The sequence below is a fragment of the Apium graveolens genome, chromosome 10 (assembly GCF_009905375.1).
Source record: "Apium graveolens cultivar Ventura chromosome 10, ASM990537v1, whole genome shotgun sequence".
NCBI lineage: Eukaryota > Viridiplantae > Streptophyta > Magnoliopsida > Apiales > Apiaceae > Apium > Apium graveolens.
The window spans coordinates 61,412,404-61,430,651 of NC_133656.1; the positions used below are offsets into that span (position 1 = coordinate 61,412,404).

Here is an 18,248-nt window from a genome sequence, read left to right on the forward strand (position 1 = left end):
TGTTGTGTTGTATATTTTGTCCAAAACACAATAACCCTAATTTCGTAAAATGACGAGTATACGTATTTTCTGAAAACGAACACCGGATCGATTTCGAGAATGTGAACCCTAATTGTTGTCTGTGTTATTCTAATATGAATAATTACGAGTCGGGTTTGAATATCGTTGGGTAAAAATTAGTATCGAGGATATGTCAAGCATACCTAAACGTCTAATGTAGGGTATTTCGACCCTGTAGGTTATAGTCGGGAACCAGGAAGTGGACGATGGGCTAGAGATGACCTAGTAGTCAGTCGACGAGCTCAGTAAAGTTTCAACGGAAAAACCTGAGTGTCTAAGTCGAATCCAATGTGGTCTAGTGGTTGGACGTTAAAGCCTGAGCGGCAGAGTCGGCTCAGAGTTGATCAGTAACGGTTGTAAAGCCCTGTGAGGCAAGTATTTCTGAACTTTTCTTCAAGATATATTACCGATATTTTCGAACTGTTTCATAACATGTCGCTATTATTCAAAATAACTCCTGTTTTATATTGCAAGTGCTTAAAACTAATTACCCTGGAACCCTGATTTTTCTTGATCTTGAGCCGTAAGCCTTATTCTTTGTAAACCATCATTTGTTGATCCTCAGATACCAAATCACACAAATATGATACTACTCCCCAAACGTATAACTACCAATCACCAAACACTGGAACAAAATTGTTTGAAAACACAGAAACTTTTATACTCCAACCATTCCTTATAATATCAAAGAACTATACCTTGAAAATCATTATCTGTCTAGTACCTGATCCTTTTACAGACTGAAAACCGTTTCTTATACATACCCTGATATACCCTTGAGATATCCATGAGTTTCTTTACGTTTTTATTCAAGTGCTTAACCATCATTGATTATGATCTTGTTTATCGAATTATATTATTTATCATATTGAACTGCTTTATAATTGGATAGTTTTTTTATATATATGGACCAGATTCGTGGTCAGACCATATCTATGGTCAATTTAGGCCAATGTGTGCCTTGGATCCAGTAGTTAGAGCAGTGCTGTGTGCTTTGCTCGGGGTTAGTGCGTGACTGATCAGCAGCCTAACCTTGGTTTTAAAACTTAAAATGAATATCCAATTCTAATGATTGTCTAGCAATAAACTTCATTCCTCTGAATCATCTTGTTTAATCATTGATTAACCCCAATTATTATCATTGTGACTTGCTGAGCTAGTTAGCTCACTCTTGCGAATCTTTTTATATATTCTACAGTTAAGAATGATACGGTTGATAGCGAGGTTTCCCAGTTCAATGCATGAGCTAGGATTCCAGATTGAGTTGGATCGAGCTAGCAGGAGCTTATTCCGGTAGTGATATAGTAAGATTGTAAGAATAATTTTATTATCAGTTGTAAGTTAAATTAGTCGGGATTTGGTACGATGTAATAAAAGTTAAGGTTGTGGCTTGATACTTTAACCTGTTACGATCCGTGGTTATGTAAAGAAGGGTCATTGCAAATAATATGTCTTATACAGGTTTATATATTGTGTATGTGTTGTGGACCCCAAACTTCTGACCCGGGTTTGGAGGGTGCTACATCCATTGTTTCCAATGCTTCCATCACCATTACCTTGAGTATCATCATGATTAACAGGTTCTTCACCAGCAACAACCTCAGGTTCTTGATCATGTTCTGATTCTGAATCTGATATATCATCAAACTTTAGTTTCTCAGAAGGATCTTCAGTTTGGATACTAGGGAGTTTAGTGTCATCAAATGTAACATTTACACTTTCAGTTACTTTGTGTTGATCAATGATATACACCCTGTATTATCTTCTTCCATATCCAACAAAAATACCCTCATATGCCTTTGCCTCGAATTTACCACGACGATCATCTCCATCCTTGAACACGAAGCATCTGGCACCCAATACATGAAAGTATTTGATAGAAGGTTTCTGTTCATTCATAATCTCATAAGGAGTTTTTATGAAGTCTTTGTTGATTAGAGTTCGATTCTGAGTATTAGATGCAGTATTGACAGCTTCAGCCCAAAAGTATATTGGAAGACCTGATTCACTTAAAATCGTTCTTGCAGCTTCAATCAATGTACGATTCTTCCTTTCTACCACTCCATTTTGCTGAGGGGTTCTAGGAGCTGAAAATTGTCTGGTAATCCCTTTGTCTGTACAGAATCCATTGAGAAGTGAATTCTTAAATTCTGTTCCATTATCTGACCTTATTGCTCTAACAGGGACATTAGAATCTAACTCGATCAACTTGATATGATAAATCACAACTTGTGGTGTTTCATCCTTAGAGTGAAGGAATAAAACCCATGTATACTTGGAATAGTCATCAACTATCACGAGACAGTAACACTTCTTTGACATCAAAAGAACATTAACTGGTCCAAATAAATCCATGTGCAATAATTGCAGAACACCAGTTATGGAGGATGTGTCAGTGCCTTTGTGACTTGCTTTCTTTGACTTTCCTTTCTGGCAAGCCTCACACAGTCCTTCTGGGGAGAATTCCAGCTGAGGCAGACCTCTGACCAATTCTCTTTTGACAAGAGAATTCATTGTTTTGAAATTGAGATGGGAAAGTCTCTTGTGCCATAGCCAACTCTCATCTGACGATGCCTTTGAATAGAAACAATTGACTTCAGGATTGCTTCCAGAGTTCATGTCAGCTACGAACAGATTTCCTTTCCGGATTCCCATCAAGGAGGGTTTTTCATTTTTCTTGTGTAGAATCTGACACTTGAGCTTGTCGAATAAAACATTGTAGCCGTTGTCACAGAACTGACTAATACTAAGCAGGTTGTGTTCAAGTCCTTGCACAACATACACATTTTCAATGATAACATTACCAGCTAGCAAACAACCATATCCCTCAGTTAGACCTTTGCTGTTATCTCCAAAGGTAACCACTGGGCCAGCTTTCTCAACCACATTTGATAGCAGGGCTCTATCTCCGGTCATATGTCTTGACGATCCGCTGTCAAGAATCCACACTACCGGTTGTACCTGTTTAATGCCCTGCAATACAAATGGATTAGAGCTTCTTCGGAACCTAAGCTTGGTTGGGTCCGACATACTTGTAAAATTGGCCTTTATCAGGCAAAACAACATTCTTAACTTTAATGTTCTCAACTTTCTCAATGACTGGACATTTGACCTTGTAAACAGCCTTGACAAATTTCTGTTTAGGCTTAGGCACAAATGTCTCCTTTCTAGCTTTAGAAGGACTAGCAGTCTTAGACCTATCATGCTTCCTATTATTCACATGCTGACAAGGAGTAGTCTTATCATTAGAAACATGCTTACCATTAAAATAAGCATACATCAAATTAAAAGCACAAGACATACAATCAGGAACACCACATGCTTTATGAGAGGGTTTAACAACAGGCAACTTATGCATGGTAGACATGGCATTTTTGTTATCCAACTCATGTGTGTCTGAGTTAGTCTCAGTTGCTTTCACAACTTTGACTGGAACCTTTGACACACTTGACTTGGCAACAACTTTCTCATTAGCAAGATCTTCAGCACGGATTTCTTCTTGAATAATAAATGAGGTCTCATCAAATGGTTCAGCAATTGATTTTTTATAGAGGGGTTCATCAACACCCTTAAGCAAATGTGGTACTTCCCTACCTTTAGCACAGACATGAGGAGGGGAGTTTATGCTTCATTCTCCAATAGCAACATTATAATCATAACCTACTCCAGATGTTTGATTAATAGCTTGCTTATTGTAGAACTCTTTAGCCTTAAAGCAAGAATTAAAGTAAGCTTTGACCTTAGTCTCAAGACCAGTAATCTTGTCTTTGAGAATAGTTTCGAATTGTCTATAACAGTCAACTCTATTCTCTAGAAAAGATACTTGTTCTTTTAATTTATCTTGATTAATGTGCACAAGTCTTAATTCATTGACCTCTTTCTCAAGGTCTTTGATTTGTTGAGTTAACATTTCATTATCACGACAAGCACAATCTAAGGAGCCTCCTAGATGAAAAACTAATTCAACATCAGTAAATTTTACCTCTTTTCTTGACGATGAGGTGTTTGCATCACTAGCCATGAGAGCAAGATTCCCAACTTCTTCATCTTCACTGTCAGTATCATCCCAGCTTCTTCCCTTTGCCAGGTAAGCCCTTTCAGATTTACTCTTCTGATTAGAATCATAAGAGTTCTTCCTAACTTGTTTTGGCTTCCTGCATTCTGTGGCAAAGTGTCCCAATTCATTGCAGTTGAAGCATCGAATGGTGCTTTGATCAACCATCCCTGTTTTGTACCCACCACTGCTGGTGTTAGAGGATGAAGATCCACCTTTCTGGAATCTGTTGTAGTTGGACTTGTACTTGAACTTGGGATTCCTCTTGAATCTGACATTGGAGAATCTCTTGACAATCAGGGCCATTGACTCATCTTCCAATTGATCCAGTTCTTCCAAGGAATAAAAATCATCTCCTGATTGATTTGTAGTAGGAGGATCAAATTCTGCTACTATCACATTTTCTTCAGCCTTGGAAGACTGTACCATTATCTCTGACTGTTGAGATTGTTGTTGTTGTTGTGGTTGTTGTTGTTGTTCTTCAGCTACTAGAGCAGTAGACGTGCTGACCACTCTTCCTTTCCCGTAGACTTACTTCTGCTGAATCTGCTCCAACTCATAGGTTTTTAACACACCATAGAGCCTTTCCAAAGAAATCTCACTCAGATCTCTTGCTTCTCTTATGGCAGTGATTCTATGTTCGAGATGAGTTGGCAGTGTTAAAAGGAACTTTTTGTTGACCTCCCTGATTGAATAGTATTTACCATTAATGTTCAGGTTGTTGATCAATGCATTGTACCTCTCAAACACTTCAGTGATTCCTTCTCCTGGATTGGATTTAAAGTATTCATACTCAGAGGTTAGGATTTCTAACTTGTTCTCCCTAACTTCCTCTGTGCCTTCATTAATCACCTCAATAGTTTCCCAGATGTGTTTGGAATCTTTACAGTTCATCACATGTCTATTCATCAAGGGATCAAGGGAATCAACTAAAATTAATTGAAGGCTAGCATCCAGGGAGGCTTCTTCTTTTTCAGCAGGAGAAAAATCCTCAGGATTCTTTACATAAGTTCTAGCTTTGGTAATCACAACATCATTTTCTATTACCTCTGGTTCAATAACCATCAGAATTTTTGGACCCTTCTTTAACACTTCCAGATATTTGGGATTTGCAACTTGTAAAAACAATAGCATCTTCTTCTTCCATATAACATAATTTTCTTTATCGAATAATGGAATTTTAACAGTTCCAACTTTTTGTGTAGTCATTATGAATTTTTGAGTAAATAAAAATTCAAGGAGTGGAAGAATCACAAAAGTCTAGGATCTTGATTTGTTCGTTAATCAGAAGGCTCTGATACCAATTGTTAGGTCTCAATATGTTTGTAGATGGGGGGTTAAATACAAACAATACCGTTTAATCGAATAAAATGCGGAATAAAAAAGTGAAACAAAATTCAAGTTAAATAAAACTATTATTAAACTTGAAAGGTGTTACAACAACGGTATCGTTTACAAGGGATTAATCTCAAATAAATTATTCCAAATCTAGAATAAATTCGACATGAACTTTTTCTATTTTTGAAATAAAAAGGATCAAATGCTAAAAACAATTTGAGATTAAGTTCTAGGGATTTTGATCCGCTAGATAGTTACACAAGAACAAGAAAAGGATTTCTAGTGGTTTAGATTTAACAATGAATACTAGAAATTAATGATCTGAGAAATTACAATAAGTTCTCTGCTGTTTTCTTGGTTTTGTGTTCTTCTGTATATTTTATATTCAATGCTCTGTCTGTTGAAAATCAGCCGCTGCTCTTTTATATTAAATCAATCCTTGATTTAACTGGCAAGACAATCCTGTTAGCTCATCAAGACAATCCTTTTAACTGGTAGAACTTTCGGTAGGACAATCTATTGAACTGACATGACTTTCGGCAAGACAATCTATATGAACTGGCATGACTTTCGGTATGACTATTGATTGTCATACCGATTGTCATATTAATACAAAATATTGACTTGCTGAATTAATTTTGAATTTAAATTCAAAATCAATTCTGAAAAACCATAATATTAATTCAGAATTAATTAATCAATTAATCCAATTAATCAATAAATCAATCTTTGCAGATATAATTTATTTTCTTAATTAAATTATACGACTTAATTAATAAATAGAGAATTAATACTATTCTTGAACATCAACCATTCTTCTGACAATCTTCTGAAAATCATGAATCCATTTCACCACTTCGATGTTGACACTCGATGTACTGTCTGGTTCATGAATGACTAACTTCTGTGATGTTTCTTCATGTCTTGATTTTCTTCAGATTAAATCCCTGTAATTGATTGATACCCTGACGAGATCTCTGTCACTTGATTAAATCCACAATCTTGATTTATATCACTGAGGCTTGATCAATTTCTTGAGCTTCTTCCAGTGAATTAAGTCCTCAAGTCTGTAGATGAACAATGTTACTTAATCCTTTGACATATGTTACTTTGAGAGATCTCTCTGACGATAGAACCACTATTTACTTGTTACATCCTTATTTGAGTTGAGTTAAATCCTCGAATAAACAAATAGGCTATGACATATGCCTTTCAAAATTATCTAGTCTATTACAATGCAATTTCATTACTCTATTCCAGCATCTTTGAATATCTTCATAATAGCATGGAAATGGCAATGCTTCTTTATTCTCGAAAACCCAGTTGAATAGGCTACCAAATTCCATTTGCATCCACTCGACGCATGTGACTGTGTTGTCACTGTCAACAGATATTTGAATTCTTTATCCTTCGGGTTCATGATCATCCGTCGAGTTATTGATCATCCGTCGAGTTATTGATCATCCGTCGGGTTGTCTATTTGATCATCCGTCGACTTCATTGTGGGTTATCCGTCGGGTAGCAAACTGGCACTTGACTTCATTTCATTTATGCAAAATTACAAGACATCATCTATGTACAATTAATCAACCTATTCTGCATATCTAGTTAAAGTCAACATGACTTGAATACTACTTACAGAATCTATACAATGGTGAATGCAGAAATGTGCTATAGACTTATTGTTACATAAGCCACTCACTCGATGGATAATAAGTCATCATCCGTCGGGACTATAATGAGTCATCCGTCGGGACTATAAATCTTATCCGTCGAGTGCTACATTATTTCACTAAGTAAAATCTACTAAGGTGTTTTGTTCATGAAATCATCAAGTACACAACATATTCACAATAATTACAGCAACTCATCAGACCACGTATGGTCTGATACAAACTACCTCGGAGGAGTTGTGACCGGGAGGGACTGGAACTCTGCCCTGATGTGTCGGATGGGTCTCCTAAGCATCTACAATATATATATATATATACACAAAACAAGCTGCAAGGGTGAGCAATCAATTGTTCAGCAGTACCACTATATGAATAACAAGTAAAACAGTTTATGATAAATAATTATGGGAACATAAATCATAAATCATTTATGAAAATGAGTAAAACATGTATAAACTGAATATCAAAAACTAGCATGCTCTGTAAAATAATAACATCAGTCGTGTGCTGTGCAAATTAGCAGAGTTCAATTTTAGCATGCTATTTTCATTTTCAAATCCACTATTCCATTACAGGAACCTTAAATCCATCTGTTCCGTTAAGGGAACCACAAAATCCTGCTCAGATATATACTGGATCATCATTGATGCGATAACTAATCAGGCTATCAACACCGAATGGCTCCATCTGCCATCCCACAAAACTTGTTCTGGAACTCAGAGTTTAGCTAGGTCTCTGTCACGCTGGACTAAGTGGTTTCGATGGGCGCGCAACCGACTTAGCCTTTTACGCCACCACGCGGGGCCGTTACGGGCCGTTAACGTAAGCTCATCCATTATCTGATCTATTTTATTCAGTTTTTAAACCACTTATACCTATCTATTTTCAAAACGATCCTATCACAACACACTTTCCAAAACCTTTCCAAATTTATTCACAGTTTAGAGATATGCATTTTCAGAAGTTACTTTTCCCCGGAACATAATTTAAACAACATTTTCAAATACAGGGGGATACGTAACTTAAAACGTTCTATTCCACTACATAATTTAAATCAACAGTTATTCATATATTACTAAACCGTAAAAGATTTGTTCAGGGGTACTTGCCTTGCGAAGCTTTACAACTATACGTTAGTCTGACTTTAAATCGACTTCAACTCTCAAGTCCTTCGACTAGAACCTACAGAATCAAAATATCATGTGTTAAACGACCAGTTATGCTTGACATATCCTCGCTAATAATTCTACCCGAACGATATCAAATCCCGACTCGCAATTATACGTATTATTATAATACACGCAACAATCAAGGTTCATACAATATTTATTTACAATATATGTATATACGCTCGATCGGTATTTTCGATAATTACAGGTTACGTCCCCGTATTTTTGAAATCCATTTCTCGAAAATCGGACATCGTCTCCTCTATTTATCGGACTTCTCGTCGAAACATAGTCGACGCCACAATCACAATTTCACAACCCAATTTCGATACAACTTTTTACAAATAACCACCAATTTTTTATTTTGAAAATAATTTTACGAACTCGATTATTTATTTTAAAATTTTAGGGCTCAGAATAATTTATCACGGTCCACCGTCAACTCATCGAAATTCATCTTTGACGGCGGCAAAATTTATTGGTGCCCGATAATATTCGGGTTTCCAAATAAACTCTACCGATTAAATATTTTCCCACACGAAAAATATATTTATATTTTCAAGAAACCAATCAAATAATTTTCTGCAGAAAATACAAAAGAATTCCACTCAGTATACGAACAACCGGAACAAGATACACAGTCGAAACAACAACCATAGCACAGCCAAACCACGTGCCACACACGCACCCGACACACGCACGCACAATCGACACACACACACACAACGGAATACACACCAACTATACACACACACATATATAGATATAAGTATATATATATATACAGGGCCGGAGCTACCAACCAAAAGGCGGCAACTCACCGGAAAAAGATGCGGCGACGGCGAATTCGGAGTACAGGGGAAGAGAAACGAGGCACAGGGAAGAAAACGAGAAAGGAATAGAAAGAAATAAGAATGAGAGAGGGAAAGACATGGAGGGATTGAGAGATAGAGGAGAGAGATATGAGAGATTGTGAGATTAAGACTGAGAGATTGAGTTTACTGGAGAAGAAAGAAAAGAGAATTGTTATAACAAAGCCACGCGTCTGTAAATTCATAAAAACTGAACACGTATAAAATGTTTTTGACACATACCCCTGTTGCGTAAAACTGGTTTATGTCCCTCTAATGGCAATTTAATGATATAAGTTGCGGATAAAAACAAATCAAAATAATTCCAAACTAATCTTAAAATTCCCAAAATAATCCTAACCATTTCTGAATCGTGCAACAGACCCGTATTTAACGAACAAACGTGCGGGTGAATTTAATCCGATTTTTTTTTGAAATAATTTTAAAATTCTCGAAAGATTAAAAACATAAGAAAATATGGGTTTCATAATTTTTGAAGCATTCTGAAATTTAATACTGAATTTACTCATAAATATAATCAGAAAATTATTCAGAGATAGATAAACAATAAAATATTGATTTCTAAATTTTATATATTCCCAAAAATAGTTATTGAAATTATAAAACCATAGAAATAATTTTAGAGGGAATTCAAATATTTATGAAAATAATTTTTTAATAAAATCACTTTTAAGAGTGAAAACAAAATAATATTGCTCAGCAATTAATTATACCAATAACCCTCGTACACCAATAAACCACACATAATTAATAGTAAGGCAATACACAGCTGACAGAACAAATACATATTTTATTTATTTAATTATTCAATAATTACATTTTTAATAATACATAAATACGAGTCGTTATATCATTCCCCCTTAAAAAGATTTTGTCCTCAGAATCTTAACTAATTAAACAAATGAGGATATTTGTCAAGTATATCTGACTCTAACTCCCAAGTAGTCTCTTCTACTCGAGGATTTTTCCAAAGTACTTTTACAATAGGAATTGACTTAGTTCTAAGGACTTGCTCTTTACGGTATAGGATCTGGATTGGCTGTTCCACGTAGGATAAATCTAGTTGAAAATCAATTGGTTCATATTCAATGATTTGATTCGAATCAGGGATATATCGCTTCAACATAGATACGTGAAACACGTTATGGATATGTTGTAGCTGCGGCGGTAGCGCTAACTCGTAGGCAACTTTACCTATCTTTCTCAATACCTCGAACTGTCCGATATACCTAGGACTCAGCTTGCCTTTCTGTCCAAAACTAACCAATCCTTTCCAAGGTGAGACTTTCAACAATACCAATGATCCTATTTCTATATCCATATCATTTCTATGCAAGTCTGCGTTCTTTCTTTGTCTATCTTGAACTGCATTTAATCTTTTCCGAATATATACCACTGCGTCCTTGGTTTGCTGAACTAACTCAGGACCTAACAACTTCTTTTCTCCCACTTCATCCCAATAGAGTGGGGACCTACACTTACGTCCATACAATGCTTCATAAGGTGACATTCCTATACTGACATGAAAACTATTATTATAGAAAACTCAATTAACGGTAAGTGATCATCCCAGTTTCCTTTAAAATCCAAATCACATACCCTTAACATATCTTCTATAGTTTGAATAGTCCTCTCACTTTGACCATTTATCTGGGGATGATAAGCGGTACTCATTTTTAACTTAGTCTCCAAACATTCCTGGAATTTCGTCCAAAACCTCGAGTTAAAGCTTGGATCTCGGTCAGATACAATCGAAACAGGGACTCCATATTTGGTCACAAATTCATCCAAATACAGCTTGACTAGCTTATCCAAAGAGTATCTTTCATTAATCAGGAGAAAATGTGCAGACTTCGTCAGCCTATCAACAATTACCCAAATAACATCATGATTCGATTTTGTTCTTGGCAATCCTACTACAAAATCCATCGCGATTTCTTCCCATTTCCACTGTGGTATCTCTAAGGGTTGTAACAATACACTTGGTCTTTGACACTACAAGAAATTTGTTCTTTACTTACCAATAATTTACCTTCTAATATATATTAGTAGCTAAATATCATATTTATCTACTAATAAAAAACTGTAAAAGTTATTGGTAAGCAAATATTAGTTTATCCCTTTTTAGTTAAGTATCAACGAGAAGCACGGATTAGCGAGTTTTATGTGCTTTATACACTGGGATGGAAATTCTTAGCGCCCAAAACTTGTCAAATTTCATCGAGTTCTAAAACAGGCATTCAATCTTGAATGTGAATGTGCTGACATGTCAAACAGATAGCCTCCTATAAATTTACGAAGTGGTGTACTTTACTATATACTATGGCCATATATAACCGACTCTATGACATGTCACATGTTACTGTTGAGTGTTGAATGTTTCTTTATAATACTCACAGGAGATTTTAGTGCCAAGTACGTACATTTTATTATAAATTTAAAATAATAAACTTTTGCATAAAATTTAATTAATTTAATGAATATTCTCTATAGTTATTATTTAATTATTAAAATCCATTTATCGAGATTCTATAACTCTATGCAACCTCGTACAACGTCAAACACAATCAAAAAACTTGATTCAACTAGTTGCATGTCCCGTTAATTTTAGTTGATTTCATATTTTCCTAAAAAAATAAAAAAATAATAAAATCACAAAATTAATTTAAAAAAATTAATATTTTCAATAATTTCTATATATTTTATTATATATAATCTAACAAGTTATCAAATAAAATGACTCATCATGACGGGAAATAGTAGATGCTGAGTTATAGAATTAACTATTGCGCACATTTATTTTCTAAAACCTCATATATTATCTATTATATCTTAATGAGCACTAGTGAATAGCCCCTCAAATTAGTACTAAGAATGGCATTTTTGTAAATATTTTGACCCATATTTTTGAAATTTGACCAGTGAGTCGACCCATATTCATAAATCAACTAATTCCTATACAAATATGCAAAGATCCATGGACTATCCACATCTTAAATGGTATTTACAATTATTAAAAAAATCAATTATTAATATTAAAAAGATCAAACATATTATTAAAAGAGATTTGTTTTTATACCCAATCAATTAAAGATCCATAATTCATGTCTTCAGTAATTCAAATTCAAAAATCATTACTACTTTCCTTGATAATCATTACTGTCAAATTCAAAATCTTTATTATCCTTAATTTTACCAATCAAAGATCTATTCTCCACGCTAACAAGATTTCGAAATAACCTATATTTGTTACTCTCCATTACCGTCAAATTCAAAATCTTTATTATCTCCTCCGATTAACCCTAATTTTTAAATCAATCTCCATTCATACAATCATCACTTTTTCTTTTTTGTTTTTTCTTATGTTCTTCAATCTCAATGATTTTTTGTTACTTATATGTTGGTATATATGTATGTTCATAATATACTTGCATTTGATTAATGTCTGTTTCTTTAAAATTAGAGGATACAAAATGAGGATGATCCTAATATATCCATATATCATTCTCAGTTGTTATATTCTTTTTTCTCATTCTTCCAATTTTTTCTTTGGGTTTTTATTTACGTGTTCATATATGTTTATGTGATTAATGTTTGATTGTTGATTTACACAGGAGGATGATTTTACAAAAGATATCGTGTGTATTGCATCGACAATTTCCAATTGCCGATACATCAATGATGAAAAGGTTTAAGATATATATGTTTTATATTTATATTTTATATTTATGTTATGGAAAAGTTATGAAAATTTGGTCTGTTTATAGTTTGGTTTGAACAAGTTGGTAAAAATGGATAAATAATCACAAAAACTCTGCATCATGCACATCCAAGTATTTCTTCCGGTTATGTGTGTATTTCTGTTTGACTGGTATATGGGAGCTGCTGATACATGTTTGATATATTGCCTTTGAGAAAATGCTTACCATGTGTTATAAATTTTTTATCTGAAATACTTATATTATTTTTGTTGATAGCCCAGATAGATCAAAAGTACCATGTGTTATAATCTTTGTGCTATATGTCCTTTTATAATTTGAAGCAATTTCTTATGAACAAAGTAAGAAGTGTATTCCTTACAAGCAGGAAGCATTTTTTGAAATAAAACCAAATACTATCACGTGCATTTTCCAAGGATGCAAATTGACTACATTCGAAGGTATTGTAGTGTCACGTATAAATATATGTATATTGTTCACATACCATTTATATATGTATATTGTTTTGCAATATGATGATGCTGGTATACTTCCAAGTTGGTTTGAGATATATAGTAATATCTTATGTTTATCTTTTTTTCTTTGAAGAAAATAAAAAACAATAATTATTCAGTGACAACGGAGAAAACAACCTTTATTACAAATTATGTTAATTGAAAAAAGATATATTCTTTAAATAAATAATAGAATTGGTTTAAATTTAGTTACTGTTAAGAAATTTAATCAATTACATATTTGTCATTTGCTTGTGTAAACAAACTACAATTATTATTTTTTATGCATATTATTTATTTTAATATTATTATGGATTATTTCTTTTAAAATAATATATCTATTTTCGGTTATTTTAATTTTAGAGTAATTTATATTAATTATTTAGATATAATATATTATTTAAAATATATGTTTTTTTAAAAATAATATATTAATTATCCAAAACCTGTTCTTAGTCTTTAAAACATGTGGTTTTTAATTTATCAAGTTGATTTTCTCTGCAGCACTGCTTTTTTATTTGGTCCAACATGTATTAGTACAATTTTTTGATTATGATCGGTTGCATACATTCAAGATTAGATTTATAGTTTCATTTCTCTTCTTCTTTTCTATGTTGTTCGTATTTATTTATGTGATTGATTTGTTTGTTTATATATATGCATGTGATTTGTATTATGCCAAATTGATAAGTATATTTGGATGCACTTCTTCTGTATTTGATTAATTTTCATGTTTTTGATGGCCTTTTTACAGTTTTTGTCCAAATTGTGACGCATATCAGGGAGCTTTTCTTAACCTTAATCTTTTTAATTTGATTTTAATGTTAATGTTGCTATTTTACTAACTATTGTTAAAAATATGTCATGTATACTGTAAAAATGAGCAATTTAAATATGGCGATCTTGAGTGCTCATCTCTCTTTTCTTACAAAAATTGTCGGCCGAGTCCTGAATGAATAGAAAATTGGTTTTACAAGTAGTTTCACATATGGTAGTATGGCCTTTCTTCAAGGGAGAACCCTCTTATATAGAGAACCGTAGATAACTTTTGATTCTATTATAAAATTTCATCAAATTTGTTGCTAATGTAGAATAATAATTATATTTAAATATAATAAAACGTTTAACAATTGAAATTTAAAAATAAAAATTATTTTAAATTTGATTCTACTGTCAAATATTTTTGGATAAGTGTGAGTTTAATGTGATTCTACTACATAACCACTTTAAACTATTTTATCAAATTTCAATGATTTTTCAATTAAAAAAATTGTGCAACTCCGTGTTTAATTTGGTAAATAAATTTTGTAACTATATATGATGAAAAATGAAATAAATTATGTATTTTTATAAATTATGGTTCTCTACAGACCTCTATCTAAGAGAGCCCTCCATGGATTGTCACCCATGGTAGTATTACCATATTAATTTCTAACAAAGAAAATTGATTTTACAAGTAGTTTCACATATGGTAGTATTACCATATTAATTTCTAACAAAGATAGTGACCCAAAATTTGATTAACAGCAAATGCAGGTTGATCTACTGTAGAACATGAATGAATCCGCCCTTCTATGTTTTGTATTAAAGGTTTCAGATTTTAGGAAGTGACAATGACTCTCGCGGAATGGCCAAAATGGAAAGTTCTTTATTTGATAGAAGTCATCTGTTCTATATGAATTAATTAAATTCTTCTGAATTTTCTGTTTCTGGAGTCTGCTGATTTTGGGCCAAAGCTTTAGTTTCAGAATGTTAATTTTCTCTTTGACTCTCTTGAAATACTTTAGAAGATATTTATGTTCTAATGCTACTCAAAGCCACATGACTTCAAGTACTACTTCCATTTGTTGTTTAGTTATTGTTGATCGACTTTGTATTTTTTATGCAGATGTAGATTGAGCTTTGGAATAAGACTTAGCTTGAAAAGATTTTTGCTTTGTCAGAGGTAGCTTTCTTGAGAAGTACTAATTCTTCTTCATATGCTCATTTTTCATAAGTAGAAAATAATGATTTCTCCTCTAAAGCCAAGAATTAGCTCGAAAATATTATCAAACCAAACCACTGATTTGAGTACTAAAAGAAAAAATGTCAAAAAATAATTTTTTGGTTGAAATTGACATGTATAACAATTTTCTGGTGCATTGGACATTTTTAACAATTATGGCAGGCATTTACAAATGGGGTATACCATTTGTATAACAGTGTTTCAGGGATTCTTATGAATGCATATGGGTATTTATTTTACATGTAGATCTCTTGAATCATACAACGCTAAAAACTTCTAATAACATTAGATTGGTCTACTGATTAATATCCAGCCTCATAATTTTTTTTATATTTTCCCATAGTTGATTAAATTGTGGTTAAGAGCAACACACTGTTAAGTGGCATTTATGACACTTTATAATGCTCTAATAAGCTTTGGATTGGTGCATTTGTACTCAAGTTGTTAAGTGTTTTAACGTGTTTTCTAGTGCTTTTGCATTTCAAGCATTAATCTGTGAATCAGGTGAATTAGCATTGTTTTGGTGCTAATATGGTGTCTAGGCGGTGCTGGAATAAAAGCTCGTTGAAACCGGCTCGAAGCTGCAGGATAAAGAAAAAGAAAAGAAGTTATTTCTGGCAGAAGCCCAGTGCGCCCATGCTGAACAAGCGCGCGGCCGCGCCGAAGTACAGAAAGCCAGCGCGCCCGCGTTGATGAAGCACGCGGCCGCGCCGTGTCGGGATAATAAAATCCCGATTCTTTTATAATTCTATTTTCTGGACTCCTGGGTTGGTTGGACTGCTATATATTGATAACTCAAGATCGTTTTTTAATAAGGAGACTTACCAGAGCACAAGGAGAAGACGACAAGAGACCTATAACACAATTCAACAAAAGCGAAGACAATCTAGTTTATTCTTGTGAATCTTTGTTTTGAGTTGTAATCTTGGATGCTCGTTTCTTATTTTATTGAACCTATACTCTTGTTTGTACTTGGTTTTAATTATTCGTTATAAAGACTACATTTTATATACCATGCTTTCATCGAAACCCACGTTGATGATGAGTCCGATTATGGGCTAGTCGTTATTGTGGGGTTCTAGCAGATTTATTTATGGATTTCTTTAGTTAAATTGATTGATGTCTTAGTATGTGGTGATTGTATGATATCCTAGTATTGGTTGTGCTTATTCGTCTTGTGAGCGTCGCAAACATATAAGATAGTGTATTAATTCTTAATGAAGCGAAAGTGAACTTAAAGATTTAGAACTTGCCATGCTAGCATAGGTTCGTGTATTGTCATGCATGATTTGTAGGTAATTTTAACCATCTTACTTGCCCTATGTAATCAAGATAGATTACTTGTGCTTAAACCATTATGTTATCAATTTCTATAGACGTATAGGGTCTCAATATAATTGGTGTCTATTCAGCTTCTATCTCTTTTGTGGATGTTTGATAGTATGGTACTCGCGCAACGAAAGTTGGTGTTTATCAGTTTCGTGTTATCTGATTAGTATCATCACCATTGCATGCTAAGGTTAAGATCAATAAGGCTATTGAATGAAGTATTTAATGAAGTTAGATTCCCATGTTTGTCATATTTATTAATTCAATCAATCTTATTCTTGTAATTATAATTATTAGTTTAATTCTTAGTTATAAACAACCTCAATTAGTTATCGTCTTATCATTGAATAATAACCATACATTGTTGCTTAAGTGTGTGAATTAATTAGTTAACCAATACAGTCTCTGTGGGAACGAACTAGAAAAGATTCTATACTACCTGCGAACTCGTATACTTGTGTGTATTATTAGCGCGTATTTAGCGACTAACAAGTTTTTGGCAACGCTGCCGGGGACTGCAGTGTTAATTGATATTTTATGTGCTTTTCATCAGTGGTCGTTAAAGTTCATTAACTCGGACATTGTTACTTATCTGTTTTCTTGTCTTATTTCAGGTACTCTAGCGAAGGTGTATGCATACGCGTTCACGTAATCATAAGAGAACACTGGATAAAGCCGAGGAAGAAGTTGTGGTAGTTCAGAAGGAAGTTTTTGAGGAAGAAAAGAAGGTAGAAGAAGAAGAGAAAGTCGAAGAACCAGTTGTAGTAGCAATGGGAGATCAAGCAGAAAATCCGAAGGCTTTGATGGACTATTCTCAGCCTAAGATTAATGACCTTCAGTCAAGCATCATCAGATCGGCCATCAAGGCTAACACTTTTGAGATCAAGTCAAACATGATTCAAATGATACAGAACTCAGTTCAGTTTGGGGGTTCTCCTACTGAAGACCCCAACATGCACATCAGGGATTTCATCGAGATCTGCGACACTTTCAAATTCAATGATGTGACTGAAGACGCTATCAAGCTATGCCTGTTCCCATTCTCTCTAAGAGATAAGGCTAAGTGTTGGTTACACTCTCTACCAGCAGGATCTATCACCACTTGGGAGGATCTTGCGCAAAAGTTTCTCATTGAATTCTTCCCCATGGAGAAGACTGCTGCAATCGGGAATGCTCTTACTCAGTTTGCTTAGCAAACAGGGGAATCTCTATGTGAGGCTTGGGATCGATATAAGGAAAAGCTAAGGAAGTGCCCACACCATGGCATGCCTACTTGGATGATTATTAATTGTTTCTACAATGGATTGAGTGCTACTTCTAGACCCATGCTTGATGCAACATCAGGAGGAGCCTTGTGGGTTAAGAGCTACGATGAAGCTTATGAACTTATTGAATTGATAGCTGCTAATGAGTACCAGAATCCTTCCCAGAGGTTGACTCAGGGAAAAGTCGCAGGAATTCTGGAGTTGGACACAGCCACTGCTATCGCTGCCCAACTTAAGGCTTTGACGATGAAGGTGGACACTTTGCGTAAT

At 34.0% G+C, this 18,248-nt stretch overlaps 1 non-coding gene across 1 annotated transcript; it reads right to left on the reverse strand.

Annotated features, from left to right (window-relative positions):
* Positions 1-17,873: 17,873 nt before the first annotated feature.
* On the reverse strand, positions 17,874-17,980 carry LOC141694942 (small nucleolar RNA R71). Its single transcript, XR_012564220.1, has one exon. It is a non-coding gene; the product is annotated as a small nucleolar RNA R71 (small nucleolar RNA).
* Between the last annotated feature and the right edge of the window lie 268 nt (positions 17,981-18,248).